At 34.9% G+C, this 9476-nt stretch overlaps 1 pseudogene; it reads right to left on the minus strand.

The window, feature by feature from the left end:
- Nucleotides 1-590, minus strand: LOC137736180 (nuclear transcription factor Y subunit B-4 pseudogene; annotated as a pseudogene).
- Between the last annotated feature and the right edge of the window lie 8886 nt (nt 591-9476).

The following is a 9476-nucleotide window of genomic DNA, read 5'->3' on the forward strand; positions in this document are numbered from 1 at the left end:
TTTCCCTTATATTTAAAAAGAAAGTAGATACAATATATGATCAATTCACTTAGCCAACAAGCGCAGGCCCGCACACATACTGATCGAACTTAATTACAACCAGAAGTACTAGATCCTTTGAAATAATTAGATCCTTGTGTATGAGGAATATTGTTGATCGATATCCCTTGATGATCTTCATTAATATTGTTGTTAGCCTCCGATGATATTCTATCCCTTTCTTGCTCTCTATACCTGTGTAAGTACCTTCGCAACGGACCAGTGTAGTCATCAAAACCCAGCGCTCCGAGCGCCCAGCAGACATCGTCACCATTCACGGTCTTCCGCCTCTCCTTGCGGCACTTCTCCGAGGCCTCGCCGGTGACAAAGCTGATGAACTCCGACGCGCATTCTTGCATGGTTTCCTTGGCCTCCTTTGAGATCTTGGCGTTGGGTGGCAATATTTGCTTCATGATCCGCCCGACGTTGGCTATTGGCAGCAGCTGGTCTTGCTCCTTGATGCCTCCATCAATATCATCATCCTTTGCAGCTCCGCTTGCTCCAGGATTATTATTGTCGACCATTTCTGGATACGAGCCAGTACTTGTGGGGAGTCAACACTCCCATCATTTCTATTTATATACAAATGGAGGCACGGGTGTTTATATATATATATATATATATGTATGTATGTATGTATGTATGTATGTATTAATACGCACTCGATAGCAAATACTTGTACGTACTAGCTAATTAATACGCACCCTATATGGCTAATTATATTGTTATATATGATAAGTTTTGAACTCGACTGATTTTCTTTTATTCAACAATTATCGTAAATGAGTTTTGAACTTAAGACATCTACTAACAAAGAAAAGATTAGCTAGGTGCACTATGTGCTAGGTTCAAATCTTGTAGATGGTGAATTCGATACCAAATTAGACTTCTCATTGTGTGGCTTAGCTGAACTTTCATTCCCCTTAGTGTAAAAATATAGATGTACTAAAAAATATATATAATTAATATTATTAATATTATTATAAGTAATCAACATTCTTGTAACCAGCTAGCCTCATATTAATACCTGAAATGGACCAAAATAACCATCTAATTATTGTCTAGAAGCACCAAGTCTTTACTTCATTAAAACTTTACATGAACTCAAATTTCTCATGATTGTCGATCGAGAGAAAAAGAAGTTCAAATCCCCTTCCTCTAAACGAGACTAAAATCAAAATGAATTAAAATTCTTATCTAACACTCAATTTAATGATTTTTTTACCATATATAAAATGAAAAAAAAAATGTATCTGAATATTGCACCCGCACCCAACGCCATCTTAATTTTCATTTGATATATTAAATATCATGAGCAAATAGACATGCATGTATAATTTGCCAAATTGTTGGTGGGAGAAACTTCCACCTTAATAACATGTTGTGACTTATACCTTGTTGTAGGCCATGTCTGTGTTGTGATGCCGATCGACTTGGTCGGCATTACTACTGTTTTGCCACCCTCGGATTCGATCGAGCTCAATCTATTGGAGCAGAATTAATATATAAAACACCAGTTTGATGTTCCGCAAATTAATGGACCACGTCAACGACTTTGACTGTTTGACGTGCTCGAAGGCTATTAGTTCCTGATTTATTTAAAATATTCCGTACGATTAATTAAATTAACACATGCAGCAGCAAATTGTTAATGGAATCTGATGATATTTGATTGCTTTTAGCTGCAGCCTCCTCATCCATTACAATTTGAAGTGTAGAGTGATACGTACTGATTAAACCAATCAGCTCATCAGAAGCATTTGTTCGAAATATTAATTAAAAGTGTTTGGAATGTAAAGACAGATTAAATAAATATCATGTCAAAGCATAATGTCATCGCGTGGATTCAACCATGTCGCTCTTCACCTTTTGAAAAGTGTTGACAATACGTGTCAATGTCAATGTATCAACCTTGATGACATGTATTCGTAAATTCAAAGATGTGACATCAATTCTAAAAATTAAAGTATTGTTTCAAACAACTTTATAGAAACATTTTAGTTTATCTTAAACTTTTATTTGTGATATAACATATTTTTGTACTAATTGACAATTATCACTATGTGAAGGTATGTTTCTGTAAGATGAGATTAAGAAAAATTATAACTTATTACAATATCATATACTTAACTGGTCCCAAGTTTGGACCGAAACTTTTTATAACTTTAAAGAGGTTATCTCTATAGAGTATTATTTTAAAGGGGTTTTTGTGTATTACTGTGTACTGAAATCAAGTTAATTAAGTTTATTACATCACTCAATGAGACAGCATACATATCTTCTTATGTGGTAGGATATCTTAATAGGAAGTTGCATCTATATTTGCCTATAAAATTAATCAACTGCTTATGTAGCAATTGCCAATAGCTATTTTAATTTCACATTACATTTGTCTGTTTTTGTCGACCGACTAATCTTATGTTGACATTTTTACTTGCCTCGTTTTAAGGTGGAGATGAATGATCTGATGATTGTGCCGATAAATATTGCTAACCCGACGTCTCACCTGTTGTTTGGGTGTTAATATATCTATCCTATAATTGTCCATATTTAAGAGTCACACATGTTATGTGATTAGACAATTTACTCATGTCGAATCTGATAAAGGGCTAGTAGGGCACGTGCCGCCTCTCAATTTTTTGGTCTATAAAAAAAAAATAGTTTTAAACAATTTGACAAAACTATCTCAAAATATACCTTCTTCAGTTTTTTTTTCTCTGTGAAATAGACAAGTTCAAAAAACGCTAAACAACATCGACATCTCTCCAGTGCAATTATATCACTTGATTCTCGTCTAAGACCGCACATGAGGCAAATATCAAAGTTGATTATGACAACTCACGAAGAAGAACAAGGGAAAAACCTATACATGTTTAGATATATGACATCGATTTTTAGAAAAGTTTAAAGTTAGTTATTTTTCTTAAAATAATAAAATGTATGTCCCTCTTCCTCCCAGTTGTCTGATAAATTGGAGCTCCCGGGCTTATACATATTTGATTTAACTCTTTGTTTTATTGACTATAACAATATTCACAATTAAAAGAGCACTAAAGAGCAGGGATTTACTCTAACCACACAATGGTATGGGTCAGTCAAGTGCATGACGAAATGCCTCACTGAAAAAACTGAAAAAAAATTTTGACGACACTCGCGCTATTGTTAGTAAGCAACAAAAGTAAAGTTTTACATCCGGCACTACTTAATTGTGATCTAGATAAACTGTCTTTCTAGCTTTGCCCCTGAACTATAGATTCTCTCCACAAGTGTGCTACGTATATGTGTGACGTGTAAGTTGTAACATGACACGCTAGCGTTATAATATTTGAGCACATGTTAGGCTTGAAAATTTGTCACATGTGAGGGGGCATGTTGAGAATGAATCTCACATTGATGGAAATGTGGACTTTGCATGGGTTTATAAGAAGTTAGACTATTTCCTATCTTGTCAATTAGTTTTATGGAAGAACTTCAACTTTCTTCTGAAGATACTACTTCAATTAATTACATAGAAAAATCATGCCATAATCAATTATAGCTAGAAATCAGGGATCACAAATATGTCAGCTATCAATTTGAGAATGTGTTCTAGAATGATGGAATGCCGGTACTGTTCCATACAATGCTATAATTTTTCTTATTTTGCATCTAATCTTCATGTAAATTTGTTTACTGCCACTTTTCGGTTTATTTAATAGAAATTCCACCTGGATTGATTGTTGTCAGTTGCATGTTTTCTTCAATTGGTATTTGCTAATTTGGCACGACACAAGTCAGCACTTCGCTACATTTGCAACAGAAACCCTGTAGATTGGTCACATGGAACAGGCAGCGAAAAAAGGAGTGCTGTAAATCAATGTATCACAAAAAAGTGTAGATTTACAAGGAAGAAAGCAAAAAATTGAGCCTTGTAAATAAATGTTATAGGAACCACACGCACATGAGGATCGCACTGCGGATAAATCTGGTAACCGTTAGTTTTTTTTGTCCCACAAGCTTCTAATGTGCGATCATTGGAGGTGTCCTTTGTGATCCTGAGGTACTTCCTAGAGTTGGAGATGAGTACCAGATTGTGATTCCTCTTCTAACCACTGTATTTCTGGCTTATAAAGAGCCAGCATTATGCAAAAACCCAATGCCGACCCAATGGATATTAAATCGGATCACGCGATAAGATAAGTCGCAAAATATGCTTTGAAACAAGAATGGTGATTGGAATACATCAAAAGCATAGTGGAAGAGGGTACTTTTATCTGTTTCCTGGTTCCATGGGGTGGCAAGTGGAGTGATATAGAAGAAGCTAGTTTTCTTTTTGGTTCATGTATCTTTGGCCTGGGAACAACCTCGTTCGAGTGAAGAAATCTACTATGGTAAAATTGTACAAAGAATGTTTACAGGATGAAGGCAAGAGGATGCTTCCTCATATGTTTTTGAGGTAATTAAATCTTACTGAAAAATTTGTGCTGTAATTCACTTTGCGGTGTTGTTGTATTTGTGTATTCAAGGATGGAAATAGCAATATAAATCTGGACAAAACCGAAAATATAACTGATAACTTCACAATTGCCTGTAGTGTTTATTTTATGTGAATCATAGCAAACGTCCTTATCTGTATTTTATAAAAGAACCATATGAGAGGGAATTGTAATTTTGTAATGAAAAAAGGGAAGTAAACACCAGTATGTGATGCTTATAGATTCATCATTTTACCTGTCCGTATCAGGATATGGCTCCTTTTACTTCGTTTGATCATTTGCCTGGTTTGAAAGACATTTGAGGAAGGAAATGTGTCACTAGCAGAATACTCATTCGCTCTAAAGGCTACAGTTGGATTGAATGCACTTGTACTAGCTGTGGCCCTGTGGGAATTTGTAACGGGAAGCAAGATTGAACAGACACTGCCATGGAGGCCTCAAATAAGGTTTTTCCTGTTGTTTTTTTTTTTGTTTTTTTTGCTTTTGTTTTTGCTACTTGATGCTGACCTGCTCTGCCTTATATTGCAGTGCTTTAAAAGAGTCCTGCATAGGTTGGTAGCACTCCTGGAACCAATAGATTAAGCGTGAAACGAGCTCGCGTGAACGTTGAAGATCTGTCTACCCTAAACAATCCTCTTAAATCTTCCAAAGCTGCTTCAAATAGCTGAGCTTCAGCAAAGGACATGCTTCTCAATGAGCCCACTTCATCAACTGACAATGAAATTGCAACCGCTCTCATCACTGTACAACAGTCTGATCAATTAATTTCAACTTTCCACTAGTACCTTTCTTCGGCAGACAGCCTACTTAGCGTTGGAGGGAGAGAGGAAAATGCACAACATTTTGAATGAGGCAAGCAGGAAGGCTGAAAGTTGAATGTCTACGTGCAGCTTCTGTCTAGACAAATCTCAAGTTAGCAAAACTTCTTAACCAATGTCGTTAAAAGTTGTTGTCTCTAGAGGAGTTGGATGCCAAAAAGAAGAGTACTTTGCAAGACAAAGATGCCACCATAAAAGCTTTGATGGGTAGAATTGTTCAGCAGCCAAAGAAAAGTCACACTGTTAAGCCGTAGGTGGCAGTTGTTTCGGCATTCAAAAGCTGGACCGAGTACTTAAATGCAATGGAGTCAGCTTACATCCAAGGATCTGAAAACTGTCGAGGTAGAATTAGCAAGCGCTATCCTGATATATTCATTTTTTGTCAGTTGATTGCGCTTAAAAGTTCACTATTCAATGTCATAAATCAAAATCCAAAAGTCATATCACATATTAAGATGCCACATATTATAGATGACAAAATTAATATATATCTAGTGAAGACATAAAAAAAGAACAAAAAGAGTTAAAACGAATAGAATCAGATGCATGCGTAACATTATCTGTTCAGATAGTAAGTTACATTATATCCACATCCTATTTATTGTGTTAAAACTATCCGTTGTTGGTATGTTACATTACTAGGCTGCTAATCACCTCTCGTCGTTTGTGAGTTGACAATATTAGTGCAGCATTTGTGCAACTGCCTAAAAGATAAAAAAATGTGCCTATTTCTTGTGATTTTGCCTCTTTCTTTGTGATTACATTTTTGGGCTTTCCATATGGGCTTCCAGTTTTGTGATTGGCTTGGGCTTTTCCTTTTGGTAGGCCTAGAATTGGCCACTCTGCAACCTGGGTTTGCTTATCAAAACTCCCCATTATCAAGATAAGACTTTCCCTTCTCTCTTCGTGAGAGACCTTCCCTCTATATGAGGGTTAATCTCACTGTTGTGTGAGTGGTTTCCAATCTAGTCAAATTTTGGTATCGCCGATCCTAGGACCAGCTGGGATTGGTGGGTTTTCTTTTGTTTCTTTCTCCCTCTCTTTCTCCTCTTCCATCCGCTGTTTTCTTCCCTGGTTTTATTAGCTGATTTGCCTTCTTCTCTCCCCTTTGTTGTCTCTCATCCATATTCATCCAATTTCCAAGCTTCAGTAACCCTTTGCCGTGATTTGTTGCGGTGTTTCGAGTTGGTGTGCTTTGATCTGGTGCTTGCACTGGGTTGGGTGTTCCTTGCACACCCCCTCCCCCCACCTTCTCTTTGTTGTCTACCCTTGTTAGCAGTGTTGCTCATGGACTACCATGAGCTTCTTTCACTTGGCTGCAGGTTCTCTGGTGTCTGTAGCTGGGCTAGGAGTGAAGCTTGGAATTGACTGTTGGTATCGGTGAGGCGAGGCTTTGTTTGGGGAGCAAATTTGGCTGGATCGACATGCACGACTGCTGTTTTGGTGGTTGCAGTGGCGATTATGGCGGGAAGACGCAGTGGCTCCGTTGTTTTTGTGTTTTCTTTGTTTTGGTCTCAACTTTGGTTGGGCCTCTGTTGTTTGTTTGTGTTTTTGTTTTTGAGCTTCTGTGTTGTCAATTTTATTGTTGGTAATGCATGTTACCTTTGCCGCCCACCCTCCCCCCAAAAAAAAAAAAAAAAAAACCCTCCCACTCTCTGGACCATGATGTAATCCTTAATAGCATATGTAATGTGTTGGGCGCTATAGGCAAAATCTATCTCCTCAAAACAATGATATAGCCTATTAATATATTTTTAGTTCTGATGGCGAAGGCCTAAAGGTTATAATTCTAAATTTTAAGTGGATCTCATGTTGCCCAAGGTTTGGGTTGAGCCTAGTTTGACGTCGCAAGGTGCCTAGACTTTAATTTGATTATGCAAATTTTGTTGAGTTAGAATTTTATTTTTTAAGTTTGAGATTATTTGGAATGTTATTTGGAAATATATTTCTTATTAATAGATATTAATTAACTCTAAATTAAACGTTGTTTTTACGTAACCAAAGTTAATCATATTTGTGTGACAATTTCTAAAAAGAAAGTGCTATTTACACACCTATTTTTACGTCTTACACACTCTTGTTGATTTTTTGCCGTTGTTCTTCTTCAATTCATTTAATCCAACAACTAAAAATTAAGAAGAAAGTATGAAAAGTAAAAAATAAGTGTGTGGATAGCATTACTTTTTTTAAAACTACATTTTCAAAACCAACACGCGCTTGCAAATCTAATTAACTCTCATTTTCACTTACTAATGATTCCAGTTAATTAATGCTACTTGATTAATGAAACGATAATAATTATGACACTCAAAAGCCGAAGGAAAAATGCTGGAATAACAAATCAAGCCCCCTTGGAAAAATTGTGATGCTAAAAGGTACATGGAGTTTTATTTTATAAATGGATCTAACAATAATTGATGGACAGCTGCAATTTATTAGATAGCAATCGAACAAATATTTCACCGACAATAGTGCAAAACGTTATCAAACAAATACAACGAGATTGGTGTCATAAGTAGCATGACATGTCATTCTACCGTCATATTCAATTGTTAATTAGTTTTTTTGTTTGCTTTAACAAACTATTGGTAAATTTACATTAAATTACAGGGAGGGAATAATAGATTCGACTACAAGATTTTAAGTGTAAAGGCTAACACTTTTAACTAACTGAGTTATAAGTAGTGTTTAAAATATCGATATAGGTAGAAATAACAACATATAAATTTATGAAAATATCAACATGCATATGGAAATATCAATAGATAAATTGATATCAATATGAATTGCCTTCATGAAAATTATGAAAATTTGCAATGGGAGGGGTAAATCAACTCATTCAGATTTAGCGAAACTAGAGAAAATTTTATCAAAAAAAAAAAAAAATTAAAAGTTCAAATCTGCAATGGATTCTAGCAAAATTTATGTAGTGAATCCGTAAAATATTGTTGATATTCATTGATTTTCATGTATCTCGTCGATATAAGGTGAAGTTTGCATTTTGCCCCCTTTCATATAGATCTTTAATTTTTCAAATATTTCAATGAAGATATCGATAATTTTGTGGATATTTTAAACACTAGCTGCAAGCCATTTTGCGTTAATTAGTTTGTAAATAAGTTGTTTTTGGGTACGTAAGTTACTATATAATTTCTTGTCTATTTTAAATAATTAAGTGTAGGATAATTTTTTTTTAATAAAAGATATTATCTATATCAAGGAAAAGAAGGATAGGTTTAGCTTCACAATGAACTATTAATAATATGATTTAAACTCGCATTTGGAAAGAATTGAATCTAAAAATCTTTTACTTATAAGTGAAGAGAAATACTACTAAATTATATAACTAAATGGCTGCATAACAAGTTTTTAAAAACAGAAGATTGAGTTGACTTTATGTTGTGGTGAACGAGTGGACTCAAATTATAAGGAGAAGAGCGTTGATCAGTGCCTTCACTTTTGGCGTGCCGATAGATTGACTTGAGTTGGCTGACAAAACCAGGCTTTGGTAATATTTTTATGTTTTCCTCCCAAATAAATTAAAGATAGGCCAACAATATAAAATGATTGCCAACAACTCAAAATAGTCTCTCAATGCGACTTTGTGGGCTTTAGGTTAGCATGAACAGACTATTTTTTCCTCGCAATTTTATCCTCAATTAAAAGCAGGAGAAATATTATCTCAATTGTAATTAACGGGAAGACTAATAAAAAAAGTTTGAAAATTTTAAGTTTTAACGATAAAGACAAAATAAAGAGTAAAATGAATAGTACCAGGATTGATTTTTTAATGTAAAATTGTGGTTTTTCATTAAAGTGAATAATATCATGAGTTTTTCGTTAAAGATCCCTAATTTGATCTATTTGATGACAATTGTCGTTTCAAAGTAGACTTCTTCAACTTCATAATGAGGAAGTGATTCAACTGCCGATGTGAGATTTTGTCATAAATTATTTACAATATTGTCTATTAAAAATGAAACGAATGTATCGAATACAAAGGATGACACATTTAAACCAGTAATGGAGTGGCTCAGGTAAATTTGATTCGCATGTATAAAAAGCATGTTGCTTGAGTTTGAAATCTAAAATACTATTGTTGTAGTGATGTGAGTTTAATAAATAAGATCCCATTATTTCATAA

This window comes from Pyrus communis, chromosome 13 (assembly GCF_041283825.1).
Source record: "Pyrus communis isolate YQ-2024b chromosome 13, ASM4128382v1, whole genome shotgun sequence".
Lineage (NCBI taxonomy): Eukaryota > Viridiplantae > Streptophyta > Magnoliopsida > Rosales > Rosaceae > Pyrus > Pyrus communis.